The following is a 17,739-nucleotide window of genomic DNA, read 5'->3' as shown; positions in this document are numbered from 1 at the left end:
GGGATTGCATTAAATTTGTAGATTGCTTTGAGTAGTATGGCCATTTTAATAACATTAATTCTTCCAATCCAAGATTATGGGATATCTTTCCATCTCTTTGAACCATCTTTAATTTCCTTCATCAGTTTTATAGTTTTCTGAGTATAGGTCTTTTACCTCCTTAGTTAAATTTATTCCTAGGTATTTTATTCTTTTTAATGCAGTTGTAAATGGGATTGTTTTCTTCATTTCTCTTTCTGATAGTTCATTGTTAGTGTATAGAAATTCAACAGGTTTCTTTATACTAATTTTGTATCCTGCAGCCTTGCTGAATTCATTTATTAGTTGTAATAGTTTTTGGATGGAGACTTTAGGGTTCCCTATATAGAGTATCATGTCATCTGCAAACAGTGACAGTTTTACCTCTTCCCTTACAATCTGCATACCTTTTATTTCTTTATCTTGTCTGATTGGTGTGGCTAGGACTTCCAATACTATGTTAAATAGAGCAGTGAGGGTGGGCACCCTTGTCTTATTCCTGAATTTAGCAGGAAGGCTTTCATCTTTCCACCACTGAGTGTGATGTTGGCTGTGGGTTTGTCATAAATGGTCTTTATTATGTTGAGCTATGTTCTTTCTATACCCACTTTGGTGAGAGTTTTTATCATTAATCAATGTTAAATTTTGTCAGATGCTTTTTCTGTGTCTATTGAGATGATCATGTGATTTTTGTCTTTTCTTTTGTTAATGTGGTCTATCACATTGATGATTTGCATATGTTGAACCATCCCTGTGATCCTGGAATGAATCCAACTTGATCGTAGTGTATGATCCTTTTTATGTATTGTTGGATTTGGTTTGCTAATATTTTGTTGAGAATTTTTCCATCTATATTCATCAAAGATATTAGCCCGTGATTTTATTTTTTTGTAGTGTCTTTCTCTGGTTCTGGTATCAGGGTGATGGTGGCCTCATAGAATGAATTTGGGAATATTCCCTCCTATTCAGTCTTTTGGAATAGTTTGAGAAGGATAGGTATTAGCTCTTCTTTGTATGTTTCGTAGAATTCCCCAGTGAAGCCGTCTGGTCCTGGACTTTTTTTGCAGGGAGTTTTTTTTTTTTTTTTTTTTTTTTTTTTTTAACTACAGATTTTCTCTATGAGTGATCAGTCTGTTCAAATTATCTGTTTCTTCTTGACTCGGTTTTGGTAGGCTGCATGTTTCTGGAAACTTGTCCATTTCTTCTAGGTTGTCCAATTTGTTGGCATATAACTGTTCATAGTTATTCTCTTATAATTTTTTGTGTTTCTGTGGTATTGGTTGTTATTTCTCCTCTTTCATTCTTATTTTGTTTATTTGGGTCCTCTCTCTTTTATTTCTGGTGAGCCTGGCTAGAAGTTTGTTGATTTTGTTTATCTTTTCAAAAAATCAGCTCTTGGTCTCATTGATCTTTTCTATTCTTTAATCTCTATTTTATTTATTTCCTCTCTGCTCTTTATTATTTCCTTTGGAAGTGTGTTCTTTTGAACACTAAAATATTCAAAGTCTCTCTTGGGTGACCTTTTTTCTGACCTTTAAGCTATCCTCAAGTCTTATTTGTTCATTTTCTTATCCTACTTCTCAGTTGCTCGAATGTTATTTCAGAGTGCTACCTCTTCTATGAATCTTCTTGGTTTCCTTCAAGCAAAATCGACCCTCTTCCTTCTTTTTGTCATATCTTCTAAATCCCTCTGTCACAATGCTTTTTTGCATTTGTTTGTTTGTTTACATGCCTGTTTCTCTCCACCAGAACATCAGCTTCTTAAAGGCTAGTGCCATCCTTTGTCCCTAGTGCCTAGCATGATATGTGGCACATAATTCATCTCCCATAGAGATTTGTTGAGTGAATAAATGAAGACTAGATTAGTCTTAGTGTTTTTTACCTAGATTCTATCAAGAACGATAGTGCACCTTTCTATTAAACCTTTCCAGTGAGGAAGTTTGCCCAGAGAGCCAGTTTATTTTCCATAGTAGAAGCACGGACAAATTTATAGAATAAATACTTTAAAATACCAAATTTAATTCCAACTTGAGTCTGTGCATTTAAAAAATAACTGAAGAAGCCTGGTGAGTCACCTTGCCACTTCTCGTCAAAGCCTCTTCACCTCAGAAAAACCTTTTGGTCAGCACTTCGATAATTCAGTATGTAGAAAATCCTGACATGAGTCAATAGATCAAACACTGTAGACAGTTTTCACAATATGCTTAAAAGGAATTTGTTTTTCACCCTTTTAATTGTCTAAATTATAATTTGTCTCATACTTTAGTTCACCCTTCTAACTTTCTAGACCAAAAAATAACTCACTACTATCTTACAACTTACTTGGTGCCCTTGTTGCACTTCAGTCATTAAATATCAAGAACTTGAAAAGTTACATTCATGTTTCTGTTAGACAGTTTTGAACTTGTTGAGAGCAGCCATTTGAACAACTTTTTGGATGTGTAATATAGAGATGGTAAAACCTTTAAAAACTCTGTGGACCCAGGGAAGTAAGCTTTAAATATTCTCTTATGGTTTGCAAAGAAATTTTTCCGTGTGATAACTTTAGTTTGGGTTTTCCAGATCTGTTCTTTAAGATGCAATATTAAACATATTGCCTGCACATATAAAAACAGACATTGCCAAATCTTACTTGAGGCAGTGCCCTTTTTCTTTCATTTTTTATATTAGTGAAATTATGTTTGTGTTTTCTCCATCTCTTATTTCACTTTATTGGACCCTAGAAATGGATGGAAAAAATATTCCAGAAGGATAGGAATAAAAACAGGTGCAACAGGAGGAGCAGTTTGATCACAAGTGAGGGCAGAATATTTTCAGGTAGTCATGAAAAGATTTGCCTTGGTGTTGGAAGAAACTGAATGATTTATCAGCGGCCTTTAAGAGTAGACTCTTAAATATTTATTGGATACTTATAGAACACAGAATGAACCCTGGTAAGTGCCAGCCACTGTGCAAAGAATGAGAATAGAAATAGAAAGATGAATGTGATACAATTCCTGCCTACATGGACCTCATAATCTAGTGGTGTAGACAGACACTGACCAACTATCTATAATGTCATATGGAAGTTACGACACCCACAGTGTTTATGAGGACATAGAGGAGGGTGATCAGTTCTTTGAGGGAAAGTCAAAGGTTTCACAAAGGAGGCACGTGAGCTAAATCTTTAAGTAGGAGCTAGGTAGAGGAGGGCTAGGGGAAGAGCATTTTAAGCAAAGAGAAGGTAAGTAGAGCTACGAAAGTGCCTGGTGCTTCGGGGAACTGTCTTGCTGGCTAGTTGAGGTATTGATCAGTGATCCAGTGCTATGCTCTCACTGAGGCAGTGCCCACAGGCACTACCTTTTCTTCTCCAAGCTCCTAGATTATCTAATGATCTTCTGGTCATAACTGAGTTTTCAGGTAAAAAGAGGTATGAAGGATTTTTTTCTTGATATTAACTCTAAAATTGTGAAGATTCTCTGAACCTCTTTTCAACATGCAGAGCAAATAATAGAGTTGGATTCATTTGTAACAAATAACTCTTAAGAAAGAACTGGTGAATGCTTTGGACATTACTTGTATTTTGTGTGTGTTATCTACCACGGAGAGAGTTTTACCTTCATCTTGCTTTTTTTATTTTTATTTTTTTTAATTAAAAATTTTTTTTTTCATTTTGCTTTTTTTAAAATAGGAAATTAGATTCTGAGAATTTTTCAGTCATATTTTCTATCACTAGTAATATCATTCTCTTGTCTTTTTTTTTTTCTTTTTTTTTTCCAAATTTATTTATTTATTTGGCTGTGTTGGGTCTTCGTTTCTGTGTGAGGGCTTTCTCTAGTTGGGGCGAGCGGGGGCCACTCTTCATCGCGGTGCGCGGGCCTCTTCACTATCGCGGCCTCTCTTGTTGCGGAGCACAGGCTCGAGACGCGCAAGCTCAGTAGTTGTGGCTCACGGGCCCAGTTGCTCCGCGGCATGTGGGATCTTCCCAGACCAGGGCTCGAACCCGTGTCCCCTGCATTGGCAGGCAGATTCTCAACCACTGTGCCACCAGGGAAGCCCCATTCTCTTGTCTTGTGAATGAGTCTTTGACACTCGCTCAGGATCATTCGGTGAATGATGGGGACATGTCAGGGGAAGTGACCATGAGGAAATGACACCTGAGCCCTTTGTCTGTGGCCTGAAAAAGGAATGAGCATTAGATCGTTAGCTACGGTATGTGGGCTGGGGGTGCTGGGCCGGGGGTAGAGAGTGAGGGCGGTGTACTGAGCAGGCCCACCAGTGGCGAGGAGCATGCTGCATTCAGACCTGCACTGCAAGCTCTGTGGGGGCAGGGAGCTGGTCCCGGCTAGCTCGTGCACCTCGAACATCGTCTGACATGTGGCAGGTTCCTAACCAAACAACCTGTTGAAGGAAGAATTGAAAAGGTCCCTTTGTGGCTGGGACACAGAGAACAAGGGGTTGCATGGAATAATGTGATTCTGAGAGAAAGACAGAGCTATACAAGGCCTTGTGTCCATGTGAAAGATAAGGGGCTTTGTCCTTGGCAGTGGAACACCAGTAAAGGATCTTAAGCATGACTGGATTTGCTCTACAGTGTAAAGCCAGTGCTTTCCAACTCTTTGATGGTGACCAATAGTGAGAAACACATTTTACATTAAAACCAGGTAAAACACACATACACACACATAACTGAAATAATTTTTATGACAATGCTTATCCTTACTAAGTGTGATGTGCTCCATTATTTTCTGTTCTATTTGTTATTTTTAAAAAGTAGTAGTCAAAACCAGTATGACTCATGGGTCGTAAGTACACTTTGAAATGGATTTGATTCTGTGGGGAATAAAATCTCTACTGATGGAGGCTCTCTGCATAAAATTATAGGCACCATCAACTTGAGGTGATCTAAGAAAGGTCAAAACATGATAGCTTAAAAACAATATGCAAAGCAGAAATCTGGAGAGATGCTAGTTCCAGGGGAATGTATAACAGCTGTCAAGTGTGGGAAGGATTTTAGGAGTTATAGAATCCAGATGGAAAGTCTGCCATAGAGAAAACCTGCTTCAGGGCACAGGGAAGTACTATCAGAGGGGAGTAATGCCCAGATTTCTCCCATATCTGTGATCTTTCCATGATTCCCTTCAGTCTTGCCTGTCAGTGCTTTTCACAGTGATCTGAGGCGTGGAGGCTTGCTGATCTTATCACCATTTCATACATCTGGATGCTGAAGCCTAGGGAGGTCATGTGACTTGCTGCAAGGCTACAAGGCTACATGGCCACTGAGAGGATATAGCAGAGCTGGGTTCCAGGCCTCCTTATCACTGGTCTGGCGATCTTTGCATCATACTGCACCGTTTCATACATATGTGTGAAAAAAGAACTAGGCTTATAAAGTGACGGTGCTACATTTTGACAGGTCTACATTTCTGTGCTAGAACTATGAGTTCAGCTGCTAATACTATTTAATCAATTTGGTATTAAAAATTAAGATTGAGGTGTATGAACTGCTTCTTCAGAAATCTAGGAACATAATCGTTAATCTGTGTCATATAAAGAATGATTACATCTGAACATCCAAATCTCAGTCACATAATATCTTCATTGATATTTTGGCAGAAAGAGTAGGAGAGTAGGGCTTCCCTGCTGGCGCAGTGGTTGAGAGTCTGCCTGCCAATGCAGGGGACACAGGTTCGAGCCCTGGTCTGGGAGGATCCCACATGCCGCGGAGCAACCGGGCCCATGAGCCACAGCTATTGAACCTGTGTGTCTGGAGCCTGTGCTCCGCAACAAGAGAGGCCACGACGGTGAGAGGCCCGCGCACCGCGATGAAGAGTGGCCCCCGCTCAACGCAACTGGAGAAAGCCCTCGCACAGAAACGAAGACCCAACACACCCAAAAATAAATAAATTAATTAATAAATTAATTTAAAAAAAAAGAGTGGGAGAGTAAATCAAGAAATGTATTCATCATAAAAATGCTAATTGTTGAAAACCCCTGGGAGATTGATTTTAATCTTAAGAACTGGGTGAAAAGATGAAAGGTAAAATGTGGTTAATAAGTAATGTATATAAATTAGAAAGCATTTGTGATGTTGACTTGCGGTAGTAAAATCAGTTTGAAATACATTTTCTGCTGAGCTTCTAGAGGAAATTGGCTTTTTGAACTATCACAGGGCACTTTGGGCCATAAAAGGTTCTGAAAAAAAATTTTGTAACCATGTATGGTGACAGAATGTTAACTAGACTTCTTGTGGTGATCATTTAGCAATATGTACAAGTATCAAATCATTATATTTTATATTTGAAACTAATACAGTGCTGTACATAAATTATACCTCAATTTAAAAAAAGAAAAGAAAAATCATGTACACAGCAAAAAAAAAAAAAAAAATCCAACTTGTATTGACCTACTTTTGACTGGGAAACGTTTCTGAGATGAGCTTGTCTGTAGCAGGGTTGATTTCTGTGGGCACCCCATGTGTGCCCTGGCCTGTGGGGATACACCCAGGAGGCAGCCTAGCATCTGCCTACTGGTTTCACCAGGACTCAACAGTTTTAACGTTAGTTTAGTTTCTTGTCTGAGAGCTTCTGTCACCGTATATTTGTATCTACATAGGCTTAAGGTCTTGGGTATAAATTGTTTTTGAGTGATTTTCTTTACCCAAAGTTCTCTTTGCATCTTATTGCTGGGGCTGCAGGTGAAATTCTTCTAGTCCTTCTTACAATTTCACCTTCCTCACCATGAGGCATGAGGCCCCCATGCCCGTCCTGGTACTGGCATTAAAGACCCAGCTCTAGGGAGTGGATTTTTGGCCCAAGTACGCCTCCTCCCCCTATGCCAGGCAGCTTCACATTGCTTTGCTGATGGTTTGAGTCTCCTCTTCTTTTTGGCACCATAAAATTCTCTTTCTTGCTTTTGAGTGTAAATTACATATTTTAAATATTTTATTATGTATCCAGATTTTCTTTGTGTTTGGAATGGGAGGAGAGTGGCTTCTAGTAGTTCCTCATGGCATCACCTGAAGTCCTTCCTATTACTTTAAAGTCTGACTTTATTAGAAAAAAAAGGTATCAATATGTTATTACAATATTGTTTTATCCCACACATGTGCAGGGTGGCATGGACTGTAGTGGATTGTTACTGTGGTTGTGTGGTCATCACTGCTAGATGAGCCTCGCCCTCATGATTAGGGAAATTGGTCTTTGTTTACTTTGTCCTAACAGAAGTTGGGAAATATTAAAGCAAAGAAAATAAGACAAAGCTTATTCTTTCTTATTTTCACCTTCAACTCTGAACCTGATGAGGCTCCAGATTTCAGTGCTTTTTGTTCTCACCAGTGAACTTAGCCAAGCTTTTGGAGAAATTGGCAATTTTCTCATTCCTTGTAGCATCCAACTGAATGAAATTGCTGACACCTCTTGGTACGATCAGCTCCTGGTTTTGCTCCATCCTGTGTGTGCTCTTTCATCTGATAAGACTTTCTGGTTTGTGAGCCTCTTTTGGATACTACAAAGACTTCCATTGCCTTTGAAATATCCAGAAAGTTCCAAAAATTACTTTTTTAAACAACACTTCAAATGGAAGTGAATCTTGACCTTCTGTGCTCTGGTGGAATTCCTTTGATGCATAGCAACACACTTAGTTTGCTCCTTTGGTGAAGAAGAAACTCCACAGGCTGTGCTGGCTCGCTGACCGTCTGCACAGGCATGGATTGCCACCATGGGCCTGGCCAAAGAAAGGCTTGTCTGCTGCTGACTACTCCTCCAGAGCCAGAGCCTGGAATTTCTTCCCCTTTGAGAAGTTTTTACCAAGAACTGGAGCAGCATATCAAGTTTTTCTCTATTCCACAGAGGGCCATTGGTTCTGGAAGACAAGTTGGAAATACTTAATTGACCTTCTTCAAAAGTTTCACTTTCTTTTGACAGAGAGATAAGGAAAGCCCACTCTCGGAGCAAGTTTACAGGGAGCCGTAAATGTTTGTTTTGGCTTCACTTATACATTTTTAGCTTTATCAGTCATGTGAACCTTGATATTCACAGCCCTGCAGGCAGTGTTAAGGATGCTGCTACTAGAGCAGAGGGAAACATGGGGAGATTAGCTGTGAGTTCTAAGCTATCCCTCTGGAAGAAGAGTTCAGAGGCACACAATTATGTGGACTTTTCAGGACTAGAAGCAGGGTTGAGGCAGGCTTTCATCACTTTCTTTGTAGGCAAAGATCACCTGGAAACACTATACTGTACTTTCAAGAGTACTTAACACTGTACTTTCAAGAGTACTTTCTAGCCCACGTGACTTAAAAATTGGAAGTGGATTTATAATCTCTTCCTTTCTCATAGAACCAACATCAGCCACGTAGCCCTGGCTGAAGATGATCTCATTGACTTGAGGACAAAAGAAAGAATGCAAATGAATTCCACTGGCAGAATTTTGAAGAAATCCTGATCTTTTTTTACATAAATTTGACTTTAACCTGGCAAAGTGAGAGATGAGAGTTTTTTCTTTCCAGTTTTATTGAGATGTGATCGACATACAAGGAAAGCTCTGAGTCCACCTGGTTCTACAGCCTTTATGAGTCCAGGTTTTCAGCTGTGATTGCCCTTAATATGCAAAGTTAAAATTGGTAGAATGTCAAAGACCATCTCATGATTTTAGCTTCTTACTCAGGTTAAATAACATTAAGTATCTCATTAGGATGTTTCTTTATATTTATATATAGTTAATTGTTCTTGGGAAATAGATATTACTTTTTTTCATAAAAAATAGTAGGTGACATAATTCTGCATTAAAATGCTTTTTGAAAAATCTGTTTATATAGAAGTAATCCCCAGTGCTCTTTCTCCAGCTCTACTTTTAAGACTGGGCAGGGGAAGGAGTGATTGGAGGAAGAGGGGCAAAAATCTTCCACTTGGCTGGTAAAATTTGACTCTCCTCTTTTGGCTCTGCATATGGCAGGTATTCAAATGTTGGCTGTTTCTCTCTTGGTTCACTCTTGGAGTGCCTTAATGGATTCCTTGGAGGCTTCAACAGGTGATTAGACCCTGCAGCATTCCCTGATACGGGCAGTGATGTGACTCTCCTCTTAGCATCCCTTTTCTGACCTCTGCCCTGGAGTCCACCCCACAGCCTCTCATTGTCAAGTTCCCTTTGCCAGGGCAGCAGGCCTCTTGGGGGGCCTGATTAAGACGACGCAAGTCTGGCAACTTTGCAGCACCGATCTCTTCCAAGAAAAGCTCCTGCAAACTTACTGGAGACTCTTCCCTCTGTTGCCCCCTTTCTTGGTCTCACAGTTGAGAGTGACTCTAGTCCCTCAGCCTTCAGACTTCTCCTGGTAAGAAGCCAGCACTGCCCTCTGTCCGTGTATGTCCCCAGACTCCAGGGCATACTGGTCAGACTCCCAAGAATGCTTCTACCGTGGACCCATGGCACCTCCAGGGCCAAATTCCATAGTGGAATAAACAGTATTGGGGGAAGTGCTGTCTTTCCTTCTTGCAGGCATTTCTAATTTCTATTTTTGATTTTCTTGGGGCTTCCCTCACTTGGTTTGCTGCAGTGGGGAGAAAAGTACTGTCTCTTCCCACCGAGAAGGAAGGGAAGGACACCCAGGTGTAAGCTTTACTTTGATGGCGCTCTTAGGTCTCCCCTCAGATTTCTAGTCTTGTTTTATTTTAGCCTAAGGTAAAAGGCGGGGGTTGATAGTTGCTAGACTGGTTCTGCTGTATTTTAGTCAGTCTGGCACAGGGTTTTCTGATACCTTTCTTCAGAATGTGTTGCCCATTGTTCTCAAATGTGGAGCTTCAGCTGAAATTTTGAGAACAAAAAGGAAAGTTGTAAATATTTGAATAAATGAATGTTTATCTCAGAGTGATTTAGAAAAGCAAAAAAACTGGAACCATCCTAAAAGTCCTTCAATCAAGGATTTAGTAAAAAAAAAAAAAAAATTACAGTATTTGTTAAACACATTGTGTGTGTATGTTTTTGGACGTAGAAGCTACTCATGATACACTGTTAAGTAAATAAAATAACAGTATGTATAGTCTAATCTCATTTTTGTTGAAAAAGATGTGTGTGCATATGCAGTGAATAATCTTTATAATGGTTATCTCTGGCTGTGGCATTATGGGGATTTTAATTTCCAACTTGTTTCTGTGGTTTTTTTCTTCCAGTTTTACTGAGATATAATTGACATACAACACTATATAAGTTTAAGGTGTACAGCATAATTACTAGACTTAAATATATTGCAAAATGATTACCACAATAAGTTTAGTTAACATCTATCATCTCATACAGAGAAAAAAAAAGAAGAAAAAAAATGTATTTTTCTTTGTGATGAGAACTTTTAGGATTTACTCTCTTAGCAACTTTCCTACATGCCATACAGCAGTGCTAACTGCGGTCATCATGCTGTACATGACAGCCCTAGTACTTACTTATCGTGTGACTGGAAGTTTGTACCTTTTGACTACCTTCATTCAGTTCCCCCACCCCCTACCCCCCAGCTTCTGGAAACCACAAATCTGATCTCCTCTTCTATGAGTTTTTTTTTTTTTAAATAAATTTGAGTTACTTTTGATTTACACAATACTCCTTTTTAAAAAAATTTATTTTATTTATTTATCTTTGGCTGCGTTGGGTCTTCGTTGCTCCGTGCGGACTTTCTTTAGTTGCGGCGAGCGGGGGCTACTCTTCCTTGTGGTGCGCGGGCTTCTCGCTGCGGTGGCTTCTCTTGTTGCGGAGCATGGGCTCTAGGCGCGCGGGCTTCAGTGGTTGTGGCTCATGGGCTCTAGAGCGCATGCTCAGTAGTTGTGGCGCACGGGCTTAGCTGCTCTGCGGCATGTGGGATCTTCCCGGACCAGGGCTCGAACCCGTGTCCCCTGCATTGGCAGGAGGATTCTTAACCACTGCGCCATCAGGGAAGCCCCTTTGAGTTTTTATTTATTTATTTATTTTTAAGATTCCACTTATACTGTGTTTTTTTTTTTGTTTTTTTTTTTTTGGTTTTTTTTTTTTATACTGTGTTTCTTGAATTGTTTTCCTTTAAGCACGTTTTACTTTAACAAACAGAAGAAAGCCATAGTGGAATTTACATTTTTTTAAACTTGATTTTTTTAATTTTTAAAAAATATATTTTAAAAGGAGGGCTAGAAATTGGCAGCTGAGATGTTGAAGAGTAAGGAAGAGAAAGTGGCAGCAGAGCTGAGACTAGGGTGAGTCGAGAGAGGCATCTAGGGTTTAAAACATAGAGATGCTCGATCTCAGGGTCGAGCAAGTGGCCTGAGAGTGGGCACTTCTTTAGAGTTCGCACCATAGATGCCTCTCTTGCTCACCCTAGTCCTAGCCCTGTGTGTCAGAAAGAAACCCAAGGAGCAAAATGTGGAAGGTATTGCTCTGTTTGACCCTCAGACCACCACCCTAGACACAGGGCATGTATGTCTCCCAAGTCTAAATCCTGTAAAGATAATCAAATGCTCTTACCTTTTTCTGCTGCTTTATCTTCCATCAACGGAAGGTGATACATTATCCGTTCTTTACAGTTTACAACTCAAATTTAATTCTAAATTCATTTTCCAAACTCCACTTTTGTTTCAGCCTGAGCAGCCTCACCATCAACTCACAGCTGTTTTCCAACCTGTTAACTGCCACCATGACAAGAGTTTGGCAATGACTTGGGTTCATAATTATGGAGTCAGTAGACATGACTCATCTACATTACACATAGTACCACGAGAAAGATAAGGAAATATAAGAATTAACATTCGCCCTTCCAAGTTTTAAAGTGACAAGCTAGTCATACTGGGAAAGTTTAGCACAGAAATGTTACTCCACTAATTCAAAAGAGCCTCCAGCAAGCTCAACTCTGATTTATGATCAAAAATCCCAAGGCAGGAAAAAAATCCTCTGAGTTGCAAATATAGTTGTTTTGAAATTTTTATTCCTTTCTGAATAGAGATTGAAGCTGTCCCTAAGGCCAGACCATACTGATTTAGATTTGTATCTATAAAGCCACTGATCTAATAAACTTTGCTCTCTGATTTCCTCTGCAGTTCATCCTAAGTCTAGCAGATCAGAAACATGTGCTTTTAACATGTGTTTACAACAGGAGATGGGACCATATAGAAGTCCTCTCAGCCAGCTCAGACAGTACACTGTAGTAATTTTGTACACTTCAATATGATTCCAAATATTAAAGGAAAGGTACGTTACATTCTGTGTACTCTGGGGGCAAAGAATCACATACTTTGGCACAAATTGCTGTCAAAAATGGTTACGTTTTTGGTAAAGTTACGTTTTTGGTAAGCTTCCATTTTCTAGTATATTCACTTATGGGGAAAGCCTCATTTGCTGATAATGCCAAGTACCGGAGAGGTGAGGGTAAGAGTAGGATGTGCCAGTGAGGAGAGTGAGAACATGGACGCATGCAAAAAGGAGAGATCTCCAAGGAGGCTTCCTGGCCTTGTGGGGAGGCTTCAGAGGGGCTGGGGCTGTGCTCGAATGGAGGTAGAAAGCCCTCCCACCCGGGAAAACTGAGGGAGTCAACACATCCAGGAGAGAAGCAGTGATGGGGACAGAGTCCAGGGAAGGCAAGCAGGAGAGGCGGATTTGGGAGGCTACAGTGGCAATGGAAAATAAGTCATATATCAGCATAATAATGCAGGGAGACTCATTACAGGTTAGCTGCTGACCGGATATGGGTAATGGGAGTGTAGAGGAGTAGAGAATGATTTCAAAATTTCAAGTTTGGAAAAAAAAAATTTCAAGTTTGGGCAATGAAGTTTCCCTTACCATATTCTGAACGGAACTTGATGTAAAGTCATTTTTGGCTGCAGGGCAGATGGGGTGGTGAAAACCATGCTTTTTTTTATTGAAGTGTAATTGAATTGCAATTTTATATTATTTTTAGGTGTAAAACATAGTGGCTTGACATTTTTATACGTTATGAAATGATCATCTTGATAGGTCTAGTTGCCATCTGTCACCATACAAAGTTACTACAATAGTCCCTGTGCTGTACCTTACATCCCCATGACTTATTTATTTTATAACTGAAGTTTGTACCTCTTAATCCCCTTCACCTATTTCACTCATCCCCCCATGCCCCCTCCCTGGCAACCACTAGTTTATTCTCTGTATCTACCACACTTTTCTACATGTAATCAGTTCCAGATGGTAGACGCCCATATGTGTGGATGTGTTTCTTGGGAGTTTGGGTCCCGATTGCCTTTAGGACCACTGGAGCTAAGCCTGAGAGAGTAGGGCCTCTAGCCTCCATGAGAGGCCCTCCAAAGCAGAGGGCTATGCGTAGGGTGTCATTTGGACCCCACCTTAGATATGACTCGGTGTCTTGTCCTGTTAGTCTACGGACTAGGATCTCAAATTTCTCTTGGTTTCAGCTTCCTCCCTCACCTTCCTCCACCCCAGATGCAGCTTTCTTTCAGTGTTTTGGGCCTTGAGGTCAGCTTGCGGTCTTCTCTGAGCTCTTCTCATTAGAGTTGGTGACCCCCTCCTGGATCCTACTGTGGCCTATACATATGTACTTCCTTTATGGCCCGACAACCCTTTTTGCACACAGTCTTTACATGTTTGTCTCCTCAGTAGTTGGTAAACTCTTAACAGCAGAAAACATGGCTTTAAAGCTCTAGTGCCTAGTGATTTCCTGGCACCAAAGAATCTCAGTAAATGCTAGTTCGTGTGTGTGTGTGTGTGTGTGTGTGTGTGTGTGTTAGGTTGGCCAAAAAATTCATTCAGGTTTTTCCATAACATCATATATATATATACCCTTCATTTATCCCTTAAAATATATTATGATTCCTTGAGAATGAATTCACCAGAATCTGGGATAACCCCTTATATTTCCCCATGATGTCTGATGTTTTTGATTTGGGGCAGGAAGGATCACTTTAGGATAGGAGTTATTCTTTGTTTCTCTGGTACTGAACAGTCTGCTTTCTTCTCTCTGCTATTAGCTCATTTGTTAGAATATATAAGGTATTCAAATTAGAATAATATCTTACATTCATACATCACTCTATTTATTAAGCAATTTCATAAACATTATTAGACTAGTCAAATAACAAGGGCTTCCCTGGTGGCACAGTGTTTAAGAATCCGCCTGCCAATGCAGGGAACATGGGTTCGAGCCCTGGTCCGGGAAGATCCCACGTGCTGCGGAGCAACTAAGCCCGTGCACCACAACTACTGAGCCTGTGCTCTAGAGCCTGTGAGCCACTGAGCTCACGTGCCACAACTACTGAAGCCTGCGCGCCTAGAGCCCCTGCTCCGCAACAAGAGAAGCCACTGCAATGAGAAGCCTGCACACTGCAATGAAGAGTAGCCCCGGCTAGCCGCAACTAGAGAAAGCCCACGCTCAGCAACGAAGACACAATGCAGCCAAAAATAAATAAATTAAATACATTAATTAAAAAAAAAACGAATCAGCCAAATGAATGCCTTAAGTTAACAAATGGACAATTAAAAAAAGATAAACTGGGCTTCCCTGGTGGTGCAGTGGTTAAGAATCCGCCTGCCAATGCAGGGAACACGGGTTTGAGCCCTGGTCCGGGAAGATCCCACATACCGCGGAGCAGCTAAGCCCGTGCGCCACAACGACTGAGCCTGTGCTCTAGAGCCCGCGAGCCACTACTGAAGCCTGTGCGCCTAGAGCCTGTGCTCCGCAACAGGAGAAGCCACCGCAACGAGAAGCCCGCGCACCGCAACTAAGAGTAGCCCCTGCTCACTGCGACTAGAGAAAGCCCGCGCGCAGCAACAAAGACCCAATGCAGCCAAAAATAAATAAAATAAATTAATTTAAAAAAATAGATAAACTTCTGGACAATTAAACTACATACATATATTATAATTTTCCATGTGATTAGTTATTTCTCAAAAAAAAAAAAAGGTTAATGGGTGCAAATTATTCCATTGTTTCCAGAACTGATATATGGCAGATGCCCACCAGTAAAATATCCTAGTCAACTGCCATTTAGATTGATTGGGTGTCTGTTTTAATTAGTTGGCATCTATCTGGTTCTTAAATATTTTGAATATCATCCCTGATTGTATGAGTAGATTATGTCTACTTCGAGACTATGAAATACATTATAATATCTAAATCCAAATTCAAAAAAAAACTATTTAAGACTTTTCTTATTTCAGTATAATACCCATTTCTTCTGTATCCAGGTATGGTATCACTGTTTTTATGACTTGAGAAAATTGATATCTCATATTTAATATTTTTAAGAAGCAATTTGGTAGATTTTGTATTAATGTTTTCATGGTTTGGCCCTTAGTTAGCTATCCTGTCAACATTATTCTTATTAGTGTTTCAAACTGTATTTTTATGAATTCAAAATTGTAGTGCCCCTTTAAAAATAATTTTCTTTTTTCCAAATAATCATACTCCTTTTGTCTTGCTACCCTGACTTATTTCATTTCTCCTCCATCCCACTCTCTCTCTCTCTTTTTTTTTTTTAAATACTATGGAAACTTGGAATTCCATAGAGGAATCAATTCCTTGTTAAAAGAGCATGTTAAGTATTATTTGGGAAGTACTGGCAAATAAAACTCTTCAGGTGGTAGCATTGTCAAGAATCTAGTAGATAGATTTTTGTTTTGTTTTTTCAGGAATAAAAAGCACACATTTCAGTCCTTCTTCTGCAGTCTAACTTGGGACAATACATAAATGTTCTCATTTGCTACTTATTCCGTCATGTTTTTTATATAGACTACTGGGGATGATGAAAGATGGTCCCTTCCCTCAAGGAGTTCTTTTCAAGTAAATGGACAGAATCAACAGCTAGATAAGGATGTGGTAATGCTATCAACAATCGTGGAGATTAGGTGCCTAAAACCAGTGTGACTCACATTATCACCTTTTTCAGGAGCTTCATTTTAGAATAGTGATGTTGCTGTGGTAAAGTAGGAGAAGAGCAGGTACTTTTTAAAGTCCTTCAAAGGTGGATGGTGACTAGCATACTCTAAAGTGAATTGTCCTGTTGATAAATTCAACAGACTCTTGGAAGCTACCAGGACACCATTTGGTCACTTGCTGCCCTGATGTAGTTCTTGGTGTGTGGAAAGAACGCATTTACTTTTTAATGAACTCTTGATCTTTGGAAAATAATGAATTGATCTCAGAGAATCACAGTCTGGGTTGAAGTAATTGAAGAACTGATATCACCTGCAGACTAAAGGAAGCTTGACTCCTCAAAGTTATGCTGGAGTTAATGTTTTTATGAGCAAGACTTTTTCATAGCAAGTACATTTTGCTAAGGTACCTCCCAGCCACAGTTCAGTCATTCAGCTTCTTCTTTATCTTTTTTGAATTAAATTCAGTAGGAAAAAAAACTTGATCTGTCGAGCAGTTTTCATGTAAAACTCTGCAGCAGAAACATTTTTATTTGTGTTATAAATATAGACACAAGCATAACATTCGGGCCTATTTACGTTAATACAAGAGGTGTATTGAAGCACATTCCAGTTGAACTATTGGGGTACTGTTTTAAAATACTGGAAGATTTAATTTGCTTTAACTTGCTTTTCTCCCTTTCTCCTCCTCCTCCTCCTTCCTCTTCCTCCTTCACCGCTCTCCTTTAAATGTTGTGATTTAAGGTAACCTAATATACAAAAAGCAAAATTACGTAAATAAGCAAGCCAGAACCATTTGTACTGCAAAGGATTCTCCACTTAGCAAAATAACTTCTTTTACCTCGCAAGCTATAGATAATATTTGCTTTATAAAATTCCGCGTCCAAACAACTTTTCTAGGAACGCATAGTACAAAGCAAAATAACAGGTGGTTTTTTTCCCTCCTATTTGGTGCTCTCTTTGAAGGGTAATTAATCAGCCAACTGGCTTTTCCTCAGCTTCCAAATAAAACTACAAAAGTTATTAACAAGGTATACTTTAATAACAATCTAATAATGACACAGGACTCACAGGACTCTCTTACTGCAGTGAAAAGCCAGAATTGTTTCTGTTGATTCACTCATTCACCACACGTGTGAGGAGCGCATGGAGACCCAGAGAGCTCCCTGAGCACCACCTTCTCCTCCTCCAGCCCAGCTGCACGTGGCCCTGAGAACCAGCCCCAAAAGGAGGCTCTAGTGAGAACCGATTATTCAGAGGCCGTGAGGACCAACCTGCCAGGGCCTGCGTGCTGTTGGCCTCAGAAGTCTGTTCACTCTAGTCACTCTTGGTCATTGGGCTTTTCTCTCCAGACTCTCTGAACTTCTCCCCAAATCCTTCCACTGTGTCCTCTGCAATCTGGGGTGCATCATCAGGAAAATCCCCCCAGACTTCCTCCGGGTACGCTTCAGAGCAAATACTTGATACCCCTCCCAGGATATTACCTTTCCCGCATCCCTCTCCCATAGCGGATGCCTGCTTTCTCACAGTTCTACCTCTCACCAGTGGGGGAGGGGTTTTCCTTCCTCCTGTTGCTCTTTCTAGACCATTGTTCTGCCTGCCTTTTCAGCCCCACGGAGGCATATGCCATCCTTGCCAGTCCTGCTCACCCCCCTCTCATTCAGTGAAAATTTAGCACTGGGATCACCTTCTCTCTGGCTGGCACTATTCCTGGCCTAGCTCTTGGCAATTTCAATATCCATGTAGATGACCCAGCCTTGATTCTCAGTTTGCTGTCCTCACCTCCACCATGCCCACTGTTATGCCCTAGGCCTTGTCATTACCAGCATTTTCACTATCTCCAGAAACCTCAGTTCATCCCACGCCTTGACCTTC

Source organism: Eubalaena glacialis, chromosome 12 (genome assembly GCF_028564815.1).
Source record: "Eubalaena glacialis isolate mEubGla1 chromosome 12, mEubGla1.1.hap2.+ XY, whole genome shotgun sequence".
In the NCBI taxonomy this organism is placed as follows: domain Eukaryota; kingdom Metazoa; phylum Chordata; class Mammalia; order Artiodactyla; family Balaenidae; genus Eubalaena; species Eubalaena glacialis.
This window is presented reverse-complemented; position numbering follows the sequence as displayed.